This window comes from Ovis aries, chromosome 3 (genome assembly GCF_016772045.2).
Source record: "Ovis aries strain OAR_USU_Benz2616 breed Rambouillet chromosome 3, ARS-UI_Ramb_v3.0, whole genome shotgun sequence".
Lineage (NCBI taxonomy): Eukaryota > Metazoa > Chordata > Mammalia > Artiodactyla > Bovidae > Ovis > Ovis aries.
Window position 1 is genome coordinate 225,757,946 of NC_056056.1, and position 13,089 is coordinate 225,771,034.

The following is a 13,089-nucleotide window of genomic DNA, read 5'->3' on the forward strand; positions in this document are numbered from 1 at the left end:
CCCTGGTGATGCATGATGACATCGCCCGGTGGTCAACACGGAAATCAGGCTGATTACGTTCTCTGCAGCCAAAGATGGAGAAGCGCTATCAGTTCAGTTCAGCTCCGTGCAGTCGCTCAGTCGTGTCCGACTCTCTGCGACCCCATGAATCGCAGCACGCCAGGCCTCCCTGTCCATCACCATCTCCCGGAGTTCACTCAGACTCACATCCATCGAGTCAGTGATGCCAACCTGCCATCTCATCCTCGGTCGTTCCCTTCTCCTCCTGCCCCCAATCCCTCCCAGCATCAGAGTCTTTCCCAATGAGTCAACTCTTCACATGAGGTGGCCAAAGTACTGGAGTTTCATCTTTAGCATCATTCCCTCCAAAGAAACCCCAGGGCTGATCTCCTTCAGAATGGACTGGTTGGATCTCCTTGCTGTCCAAGGGACTCTCGAGAGTCTTCTCCAACACCACAGTTCAAAAGCATCAATTCTTCGGCGCTCAGCCTTCTTCACAGTCCAACTCTCACATCCATACATGACCACAGGAAAAACCATACCCTTGACTAGACGGACTTTAGTCGGCAAAGTAATGTCTCTGTTTTTGAATATACTCTCTAGGTTGGTCATAACTTTTCTTCCAAGGAGTAAGCATCTTTTAATTTCATGGCTGAAGCTCTATACAGTCAGCAAAAACAAGACCAGGAGCTGACTGTGGCTCAGACCATGAACTTCTTATTGCCAAATTCAGACTGAAATTGAAGAAAGTAGGAAAACCCACTAGACCATTCAGGTATGACCTAAATCAAATCCCTTATGATTATACAGTGGAAGTGAGAAATAGAATTAAGGGACTAGATCTTACAGACAGAGTGCGTGATGAACTATGGACAGAGGTTCATGACATTGTACAGGAGACAGGGAGCAAGATCATCCTCAAGGAAAAGAAATGCAAAAAAGCAAAATGGCTGTCTGAGGAGGCCTTACAAATAACTGTGAAAAGAAGAGAAGCGAAAAGCAAAGGAAAAAAGGAAAGATATAAGCATCTGAATGCAGAGTTCCAAAGAATAGCAAGAAGAGATAAGAAAGCCTTCCTCAGAGATCAATGCAAAGAAATAGAGGGAAATAACAGAATGGGAAAGACTAGAGATCTCTTCAAGAAAATTAGAGATACCAAGGGAACATTTCATGCAGAGATGGGCTTGATAAAGGACAGAAATGGTAGGGACCTAACAGAAGCAGAAGATATTAAGAAGAGGTGGCAAGACTACGCAGAAGAACTGTACAAAAAAGATCTTCTTGACCCAGATAATCACGATGGTATGGTCACTCATCTAGAGCCAGACATCCTGGAATATGAAGTCAAGTGGGCCTTGGAAATTATCACTATGAACAAAGCTAGTGGAGGTGATGGAATCCCAGTTGAGCTCTTTCAAATCCTGAAAGATGATGCTGTGAAAGTGCTGCACTCAATATGCCAGCAAATTTGGAAAACTCAGCAGTGGCCACAGGACTGGAAAAGGTCAGTTTTCATTCCAATCCCAAAGAAAGGCAATGCCAAAGAATGCTCAAACTACCGCACAATTGCACTCATCTCATACGCTAGCAAAGTAATGCTCAAAATTCTCCAAGCCAGGCTTCAGCAATACGTGAACCGTGAACTTCCAGATGTTCAAGCTGGTTCTAGAAAAGGCAGAGGAACCAGAGATCAAATTGCCAACATCCGCTGGATCATAGAAAAAGCAAGAGAGTTCCAGAAAAACATCTACTTCTGCTATTGACTATGCCAAAGCCTTTGACTGTGTGGATCACAATAAACTGGAAAATTCTGAAAGAGATGGGAATACCAGACCACCTGACCTGCCTCTTGAGAAACCTATATGCAAGTCAGGAAGCAACAGTTAGAACTGGACATGAAACAACAGACTGGTTCCAAATAGGAAAAGGAGTACGTCAAGGCTGTATATTGTCACCCTGCTTATTTAACTTATATGCAGAGTACATCATGAGAAACGCTGGGCTAGAAGAAGCACAAGCTGAACTCAAGATTGCCGGAAGAAATATCAATAACCTGAGATATGCAGATGACACCACCCTTATGGCAGAAAGTGAAGAGGAGCTAAAAAGCCTCTCGATGAAAGTGAAAGAGGAGAGTGACAAAGTTGGCTTAAAGCTCAACATTCAGAAAACGAAGATCATGGCATCCAGTTCCATCACTTCATGGCAAATAGATGGGGAAACAGTGGAAACAGTGTCAGACTTTATTTTGGGGGGCTCCAAAATCACTGTAGATGGTGATTGCAGCTATGAAATTAAAAGACACTTACTCCTTGGAAGAAAAGTTATGACCAACCTAGATAGCATATTAAAAAGCAGAGACATTACTTTGCTGACTAAAGTCCGTCTAGTCAAGGGTATGGTTTTTCCAGTAGTCATGTATGGATGTGAGATTTGGACTGTGAAGAAGGCTGAGTGCCGAAGAATTGATGTGTTTGAACTGTGGTGTTGGAGAAGACTCTTGAGAGTCCCTTGGACTGCAAGGAGATCCAACCAGTCCATTCTGAAGGACATCAGCCCTGGGATTTCTTTGGAAAGAATGCTAAAGCTGAAGCTCCAGTACTTTGGCCACCTCATGCGAAGAGTGGACTCATTGGAAAAGACTCTGATGCTGGGAGGGATTGGGGGCAGGAGGAGAAGGGGACAACAGAGGATGAGATGGCTGGATGGCATCACGGACTCGATGGACGTGAGTCTGAGTGAACTCCAGGAGATGGTGATGGACAGGGAGGCCTGGCGTGTTGCGATTCATGGGGTCGCAAAGAGTCGGACACGACTGAGCGACTGAACTGAACTGAACTGAAGATGTATGATGTTGAGTGTCTGTTCAGGTTCCTGTTGGCCATCTGAATATCTTTTTTGAAAAATGTTTCTCCAGGTCTTTTGCATATTTTTCCTTATTTTTTCTTTTCTTTTTTAGGAAATTTAAGTCTAGTGGATTTACAATATTATATTAGCTTCAGGTGTACAGCATAGTGATTCAATATTTTCCTGCCCATTTAAAATTTGTTTTGATATTGCACAAGCTGTTTATATATTTTGGATATATGGACTTGCTTATGGCTCAGGTGGTAAAGAACCTGCCTGTAATGCAGGGGACCTGGGTTCAATCCTTGGGTTGGAAAGAAGCCTGGAGAAGGGAAAGGCTACCCCTCTAGTATTCTGGCCTGCAGAATTCCATGGACTGTATAGGCCAAGGGGATCACAAAGAGTTGGACACGATTGCGTGACTTTTACCCACTTGGTTATGTTATTGGCAAATATTTTCTCCCATTCAGTATGTTGTCTTTTTAATTAAAAAAAAAACGTTTTATTGGGGTATAATTTACAATGTTGTGTTAGCTTCCGGTGTACAGCAAAGTGAATGCATTACACAAATACACATATCCATTCTTTATCCATTCTGTATGGGAAAGATCCTTTTCCCATATCTGCCGGGGTCCAGCCCCCGCAGGATCCAGGGGTACCCTCAGGAGAGATGGCGTCGGCAAAGAGATTTAGAGAGAGATAAGGAAAGAATGTTGCAGATAAGAAAATAGAGGAGAGAAAGAGGCTGATATTCCTTTGTTTACACAGAAAGCCAATGAAGTCCCAAGACAAGGGACTTGCTCTGTTCACGTAGGCCGTGGGCGCCCTCCTGGTCTCCCGAGGGAGTGAAGATGCAGAGCACCTTCCCGTTCAGGTCTTAGAAGCCCAGGCAGGAAAGTGAACGCAGAGAGCCTCTGTGCGCCAAGGGATCAGTCTGAAAAAGAGAGTAGGAGAGAGAGAGAGAAAGAAAGAAAGACACAGGGGAACCAGGCTTTCATGGAAACTGGTCCCGTCAGTTTGGTTTTCAGGGAAGCTTTTATACCTGGACTTGTACATAGAGGGAAATGAAAGATGCAAAGTCATGCAGAGTCACCCCAAACATTACATTTGTTTTGTCTTTATCGAAACCAGGATTCTTTTCTGCATAACTTTCCCATAAACAATATTGTGTACATTATCTTCTGGCCTTGGAGGCCTGTGGACATTTTATGACCCTCTTTTGATGAAGGCTGCTCAACCAGAAAACTTATTTTCCCTTGAAATGCTCTTTCTTTATATTTCTAATCTATGTCAGCCTCAGAAAGTATTAAACAAAGTTGCATTCACACGGAGCAAAGGTGCAGTGAGTTACAACAAAGAAAGAACCAATTAGCTCAAAGGTCTGATGTGGTTAATTCCAAGGCTACTGCTTGTTTTTCTTAAATTCCAACTACATTAACTATTGCACTCCCAGGTGCATGGTGGATAAGAGATATGGGAACTTAGCAGCAAGCATTGGCTCAGCAATGAAATCCTACACCAGCACTACTCTAATAGCTTTTAACTCTTCAAAAGACTCTAATATTTTAGAATGTTTTAGGCTTCCATGCCTCTCACAGTTGGGAGGCTGTGAATAATCACATGTGTAGCTGCAAGAGTATGGATAAACCTGTCAGGCAAGCTAGAATGCTAACAGGGGGGTTTGAATTGAAATACTCCTTTCATGCCCAAGAGACTTATTAGCTAGAGCCCTAAGTTGATTTTCTCCAGAGAAAGGTGGTCGGGGATAGCCTGCTGTTAATGTCAGAAGAGTTGGTGAAAGGCATAAGCTAGTAGGACAGACAGATTCCGGTTTTGGAGTAGATGCTCGAGCAGGTCCAGGGAGTCCCTTGAATCCTGATCTGTGTTTGCCCGTCAGGTCTCCTCCACACGACCTTTGTCGTGGGTGGGGTCTCCCGTGGTGGCTCCCGGCACACATCGGCCATTGCAGAGTACTGAGCAGAGCGCCCTGTGCTGTATAGCGAGTTCTTGTGTACACAGTATCGTTTACCACTTCCCAGGCGGCTCTAGCAGAAAAGAACCCACCTGCCAGTGCTGGAGACGTAAGAGACTCAGGCACCATCCCTGGGTCAGGAAGATCCTTGGAGGAGGGCATGGCAACCCACTCCAGTATTCTGGCCTGGAGAGTCCCATGGACAGAGGCGCCTGGGGGTTACAGTCCATGGGGTCACAGAGTCGAACCTGACTGAGTGACTCAGCACACACATGGCAATCCCGGTCTTCCAGCTTATTCCTCCCGCCTCACCTCCTGCCCAGTAACTGAAAGCTTATTTTCTACATGTGTGCAGTAGCTTTTGGTTTTGTAGATAAGTTCATAGGGAACCTTTTTAAAGATTCCACTCATAAGCAGTATCATACGATGTTCGTCTTTCTCTGCCTGACTCACTGCGCTCGGCGTGACCATCTCCAGGTCTCTCCATGTTGCTGCAAGTGGCATTATTTCCTTCTTCTTTGATGGCTAAGTGGCACTCCCTGTGTGGCTGTCTGCGTGCCACGTCTTCTTTATGCACCCCTCCGTCGACAGGTGCTTGTGCTGCTTCCCGTCCTGGCCGCTGTGAATGGTCCTACAATGAACCTGGGGGTGCGTGTGCCGTTTTGGATTCTGCGTTTCTCTGGATTTGTGCCTAGGAGTGGGACTGCTGGTCCATATGGCAGTTCTATTTTCAGTTTTTAAATGAACCTCTGTACTGCTCTCCACAGTGGCTATATTCGTGTGCATTCCCACCAACAGTGTAAGATCCCACATTTATCGTTTGTAGATTTTTTTGATGATGGCCATTCCACCAGTGAGGGGCGGTGCCTCATTGTAGTTTTGATTTGCATTTTTCTAATGATTAGTGGTACTGAGCATCTTTTCAAGTGCTTTATAACCATCTGTATGTCTTCTTTGGAGAAATGTCTATTTGGATCCTCTGCCCAGTTTTTGATTGTGAACTGTTGTTGTTTTTTCTAATATTGAGCTCCATGAGTTATTTGTATATTTTACAGACTAATCCCTTGTTGGTTGCTTTGTTGCAAATATTTTCTCCCATTCTGAGGGTTTTCTTTTCTTTTTGTTTATGGTTTCCTTTGTGGGCAAAAGCTTTTATGTTTAATTAGGTCCCACTTGTTTTTATTTTCATTATTCTAGGAGGCGGATCAAAAAAGATCTTGATGCAATTTATGTCAGAAAGTGTTCTCCCTATGTTTTCGTCTAAAAATTTTGTAATATCTGGCCTAATGTTTAAGGTTTTAATCCATTTTGAGTTTACTTTTGTTTATGGTGTTAGAGTGTGTTTTGTTCTTTTTGTTTATTGATGGTTTGTTTTTAAAGAAACTGCCAGGCTCTTCCAGGGTCCTGACTGTCACCGTTTTACATCCTACGTGGGACTTGGGCTTTGGCCCCGCAGGCAGCAGGTGGGGTCTCAGTTCTGTGACCAGGGGTTGAGCCCACACTGCCCGCAGTGGAAGCAGGGAGCCCTAACTGCTGGACTGCCAGGGAAGCCCCATGCTCTCAAAGTTGCTGTTAGGCTGCTGAGCTTCACCCGCATTCTTGATTAATTAATCCATTTTCACTAACTATCAGACAATACCAGCCAGTGCCATTAGGCACAGTTGACTGTCACAAATGAATTACAGATGTAATTATTAACAGATATTAACAGATATAACCTAGCCTTGAGTTATCAATGGATATAATCTAATCTTAAATAGCTACTTTAAAATTTACAGAGTTGGTATAAAACTCTTATAGGAAAACATAGGCAGAACACTCTCTGACATAAATCACAGCAAGATCCTATGATCTACCTCCCAAAGTAATGGAAATAAAAACAAAAATAAACAAATGGGATCTAATTAAAAGTTTTTCACAACGAAGGGAACTGTAAGCAAGGTGAAAAGACAGCCTTCAGAACGGGAGAAAATAATAGTCAACGAAGCAACTGACAAAGGACTAATCTCCAAAATATACAAGCAATTCCTGCAGCTCAATACCGGAGAAATAAACGACCCAGTCAAACAATGGGCCAAAGAGCTAAACAGACATGTCTCCAAAGAAGACACACAGACGGCTAACAAACACATGAAAAGATGGTCAACATCACTCATTATCAGAGAAATGCAAATCAAAACCACAATGAGGTACCATCTCACGCCAGTCAGAATGGCTGCGATCCAAAAGTCTACAAAAGTAAATGCTGGAGAGGGTGTGGAGAAAAGGGAACCCTCTTACACTATTGGTGGGGATGCAAACTAGTACAGCCACTATGGAGAGCAGTGTGGAGATTCCTTAAAGAACTGCAAATAGGACTGCCTTACGACCTGGCAATCCCACTGCTGGGCTTAAATACCGAGGAAACCAGAATTGAAAGAGACACGTGTACCCCAGTGTTCATCGCAGCACTGTTTATAATAGCCAGGACATGGAAACAACCTAGATGTCCATCAGCAGATGAACGGATAAGAAAGCTGTGGTACATTATACACAATGGGATATTACTCGGCTATAAAAAAGAACACATTTGAGTCAGTTCTAATGAGGTGGATGAAACTGGAGCCCATTATACAGAGTGAAGTAAGCCAGAAAGAAACACCAATACAGTATACTAACGCATATATACGGAATTTAAAGATGGTAACGATGACCCTGTATGCAAGACAGCAGAAGAGACACAGATGTAAAGAACAGACTTTCAGACTCTGTGGGAGACGGCGAGGGTGGGGCAGCATGAGAGAATAGCATTGAAACATGTATATTACAGTATGTGACATAGATGAGCAGTGCAAATTCGAAGCATGAAGCAGGGCCCCGCGGGCTGGAGTGGGGAGGGAGGTGGGAGGGGCTTCAGGATGGGGGACACAGGCACACCCGTGGCTGATTCATGTCGATCGATGTAGGGTAAAACCGCCACAATATTGTAAAGTAACTAGCTTCCAATTAAAATTAATTGATTAAAAAAAACTAGCAATAAGACTATCATATGACCCAGCAGTCCCACTACTGGGCACATACCCTCAGGAAACCATAGTTGAAAAAGACACATGTACGCCAGTGTCCACTGCAGGACTACGTACAGAGTGAAGTAAGTGAGAAAGAGACGAGCAAATATATAGTAATGCATATATATGGAGTCTAGAAAGGTGGCACTGACGGTCCTGTCTGCGGGGCGGCAAAGGCAACGCAGAGCTGAGGAACGGACTTCCGGTCCCAGTGGGGAAGGGAGCGGGTAGTGAAGCGTGCGCTGCCCGGCGTGAACACACAGCCAGTGGGAACCCGCGCGCCTCAGGGGTGGACGCAAGGAGGCGGGACGGGGCTTTAAGAGGGAGGGCGTGTACGTAGACCTGTGGCTGATTCATGTGGATTGGCGGCAGAAACCGCTATATTGTAAAGTAATTGTCCTCCAATCAAAAGTAAACCAAATTTTTTTAAAAGTCAAAAAATATTTTCTCCATTGAGGTCACATTTGAACGCCATCTCTGAGGCGCCTCTCTAAACCTATGGTTTTGGACGATGCCATGCAAGACACCCACCTCCGGAGGGCGCTCCGGACCTGCTCTGCTCTCCCAACCCTGCCAAGCGCCATTGCCGTTTGTCTAACCGTTCAGGACTTACCATCAGTGAAATCTTTCCTAATACTTGGCAAGGAGGAAATTTAGCTTCTTTTCAGTTGTCTTCGTTCTTACTTGTCGCAGATTTTAAAACAAATGCTTGTGGTATGACTTCCACAGGGGCTGCCCGGGAGGCTCGGATGGCTGAGCCTGCCTGCAGCGGGGGAGAGCCAGGTTCCATCCCTGAAGCTCCAGGACTCTGGCCACCTGATGTGAAGAGCTCACTCATTTGAAAAGACCCTGATGCTGAGAAAGACTTAAGTCTGGAGGAGAAGGGGACGACAGAGGATGAGACGGTGGGATGGCATCACCAGCTCAATGGACATGAGCTTGAGTGAGCTCCGGGAGTTGGTGATGGACAGGGAGGCCTGGCGTGCTGCAGTCCATGGGGTCGCAGAGAGTCGGACACGGCTGAGCAAGTGAACAACAATGACTTCCACCTTCAGCATTTTAATCAGTGTCGTGGGAAGCACCCTCCTCTTCTGCCGCTTTGAACTCAATGCTTCTAAATAAAAAATAATTTTATTTTTTCTCAACTATTTCTTCTTAGTTACTTGTTTATGAAGTATTAGTTGTTAACAGTTAGCGTATTGATTCTTAAAGGGACTCCTCAGTTGATCGTGAACCTAGATGTTGCTTTCCTCTTCAGGAGGCTTAGCAGAGAACAGACCTGTCTGGGCTGTGCCCTTCTGTCCAGGGACATCAGGCCTTGGCTGAGGTTCTACTGCCAGGAGCGTCATGGGCAGGCACACTCCTGAGGGCTGTTCCTGGGCCTGGGCAGTCTTTGATTCATTTCTTGCTTCTTGGAGAAACTAGACACGCCTAGTCCCTCTTGAGGAACCTACAAATACATAATCTGATGAGTGCTCCCGGTCACCCTCGCTGGTGGGACCTTACACCGTGTCTTCAGAACATTGACAGCTGGCCTGTGCTGCAGAATAATGACAGTTTAGGGATGGTGTGTTAATATTTATCACTTTAACCATCTGTAAGAGGGGCAGCAGAAGATGAGATGGATGGCATCACCGACTCAATGGCCATGAGTTTGAGCAAACTCTGGGAGACAGAGAAGGACAGGGAAGACCGGTGCTGCAGCCCACGGGGTCAGCAACAGCCAGACACGACTGAGCCACCGCACAGCAGCGGCGGGGGGTGATTCAGGGGCATCACGTGCATTCGTGGTGCCGTGTGCCCATCACCGCAGTCTGCACACAGGCTTTCATCATCGCCGAGATAAACTCTGTTCCTGTTGGACACTAACTCCCCTCCCCTCTCCTAGCCCTCAGTAACCTCTCATCTCCTTTCTGTGTCTGTGAGTCTGACTACTCTGGGGACCTCCTTTAAGTGAAATCATGCTGTATTTGTCTTTTGTGTCTGGCTTATTTCACTGTCCATAACATTTGCAAGGTTTATTCACGCTGTAGCCTGTGTCAGGATCCCCTTCCTGAGCTAGTGTCTGTACAAGGTCACAGCATTTTAAATCCATCTGTTGATGGACACATGGACTGTGGTTTCCTTTTAGCTGTTTCGAATAATGCTGCTGTGAAGCTCTATGTACAGATACTTCTCTAAGTACCTGTCTTTAATTCTTTTACCTATATACCTAAAGTTGCTGGATTATATGGTAGTTTGGTGTTTAGCTTTTTGAAGACCTGACAAATTGCTTTCCACAGTGGTTGAACAGTTTTACATTCCTACCAGAAATATATGAGAATTCTAGTTTTTGCACATCTTCATCAACTCAGGTATTTTCTTTTTTCATTAGAGGCACAATACATTTCAATAATGTGTACTGTGTTCCAGATAAATGACCACGATCTACGTTCCAAAACCAGTATATCCTTTAACAGGGAGGAGCCTAAATTCTAGCTTTGCATTAATATAGTACTTTATAGTGCTTCATAAGCTTTTGAGATCTTGTTCGTTGTTTACTTGCTGCTTTTATAGTTCTCGGCTCGTTCTTTCCTTTTTCACTTATTTTACTTCTTTTTTGCTTATTTCTTTGGTTGTGCTGGGTCTCTGTGACTGCACCCAGGCTTCCTCTAGCTGCGGGGGGCAGGCTTCTCACTGGCGGCTTCTCTTGCGGAGCGCGGGCTCCAGGTGTGGGCTCCAGCGGCGGCAGCGAGGGCTCGGGACTGGGGCTCGCGGCCCCAGGGAGCGCAGGCGGCAGCAGAGCTGGAGCAGGGGCTCAGTGGTCCCACGGATGTGGAGTCTTCGAGGGCCCAGGACGGAGCCTGTGCTGCCTGTGTTGGCCGGCGGACTCTTACCCACTGAACCGCCAGAGAGGGCCCTTTCTCCTTCTCTCGGCCCGTTCTGTTACGGTTCGACAAGTTTCCTTAGCGTTCTCTTTGGATTCCTTTTTCATTATCTTCTGTACATCAGCTATAGGCTTCTGCCTTCTGGTTACCTTGAGGAAATAATCTTTTTTTTTTTTTTGGCCACACCATGTGGCATACGGGATCCCTGATTAGGGAGTAAACCGTGCTCCCCGCAGTGGAAGCATGGACGTCTTAATGTCTGGGCCACCAGAGAAGTCCTTCTATCTTTTAAATTTATAGCTGTCCTAGTAAATGTGAAGGCTTCCCAGGTGCCGATAGTGGTAAAGAACCTGCCTGCCAGTGCAGGGGATGTAAAAGACTCAGATTCGATCCCTGGGTCAGGAAGACCCCCTGGAGGAGGGTGTGGCAGCCCACTCCAATAATCTTGCCTGGAGAATCCCATGGACAGGGGAACTTGGTGGGTTACAGTCCATAGGGTCGCAAAGACTTGGACAGGACTGAAGCAATTTGGTAGCAGTGAATGGGAAGTGACAGTTCATTGAGTGTGTGTGTGTGTGTGTGTGTGTGTGTGTTTTAATTGAAGTCAGTTCAGTTCAGTCGCTCAGTCATGTTGGATTCATTTTGACCCCATGGACTGCAGCACGCCAGGCCTCCCTGTCCATCACCAACCCCCAGAGCCTGCTCAAACTCATGTCCTTCAAGTCAGTGATGCCATCCAACCACCTCATCCTCTGTCGTCCCTTTCTTCTCCTGCCTTCAATCTTTTCCAGAATCAGGGTCGTTTCTAATGAGTCAGTCTTCACATCAGGTGGCCAAAGTATTGGAGCTTCAACTTCAGCATCAGTCCTTCGAATGAATATTGAGGACTGATTTCCTTTAGGATGGACTGTTTGGATCGCCTTGCAGTCCAAGGGACTCTCAAGAATCTTCTCCAACACCACAGTTCAAAAGCATCGATTCTTCAATGCTCAGCTTTCTTTATGGTCCAACTCTCACATCCATACATGATCACTGGAAAAGCCATAGCCTTGACTAGATGGCCCTTTGCAGCAAAGTAATGTGCTGTCTAGGTTTGTCATAGGTATTCTTCCAAGGAGCAAGTGTCTTTTAATTTCATGGCTGCAATCACCATCTGCAGTGATTTTGGAGCCCAAGAAAATAAAGTCAGTCACTGTTTCCACTGTTTCCCCATCTATTTGCCATGAAGTGATGGGACTGGATGCCACGATCTTCGTTTTCTGAATGTTGAGCTTTAAGCCAACTTTGTCACTCTCCTCTTTCACTTTCATCAAGAGGCTCTTCAGTTCCTCTTCACTTTCTGCCATAAGGGTGGTGTCATCTGCATATCTGAGGATATCGATGTTTCTCCTGGCAATCTTTATTTCAGCTTATGCTTCATTTAGCCCAGCGTTTCGCATGATGTACTTAGCATAGAAGTTAAATAAGCAGGGTGACAACATACAGCCTTGTACTCCTTTCCCAATTTGGAACCAGTCCATTATTCCATATCCAGTTCTAACTGTTGCTTCTTGACCTCCATACAGATTTCTCAGGAGGCAGGTCAGGTGGTCTGGTATTCTCATCTCTTAAAGAATGTTCCACAGTTTGTTGTGATCCACACAGTCAAAGGCTTTGGCATAGTCAATAAAGCAGAAATAGATGTTTTTCTGGAACTCTCTTGCTTTTTCTATGATCCAGCGGATGTTGGCAATTTGATCTCTGGTTCCTCTGCCTTTTCCAAATCCAGCTCAAACATCTGGAAGTTCTCGGTTCACGTACTATTGAAGACTAGCTTGGAGAATTTTGAGCATTACTTTGCTGGCATGTGAGATGAGTGTAATTGTGTGGTAGTTTGAACATTCTTTGGCATTGCCTTTTCCTTTGGGATTGGAATGACAACTGAAGTTTTCCAGTCCTGTGGCCACTGATGAGTTTTGTTTTTTTTTTTTTTTCACTGCTGAGTTTTCCAAACTTGCTGGCATATTGAGTGCAGCACTTTCACAGCATCATCTTTCAGGGTTTGAAATAGATCAGTTGGAATCACCTCCACTAGCTTTGTTCGTAGTGATGCTTTCTAAGGCCCACTTGACTTCACACTCAAGATGTCTGGCTCTAGGTGAGTGATCACATCATCGAGATTATCTGGGTTGTGAAGATCTTTTTTTTTGTACAGTTCTGTTGTATTCCTGCCACCTCTTCTTAATATCTTCTGCCCCTGTTAGGTCCATACCATTTCTGTCCTTTATTGAGCCCATCTTTGCATGAAATGTTCCCTTGGTATCTCTAATTTTCTTGAAGAGATCTCTAGTCTTTCCCATTCTATTATTTTCCTCTA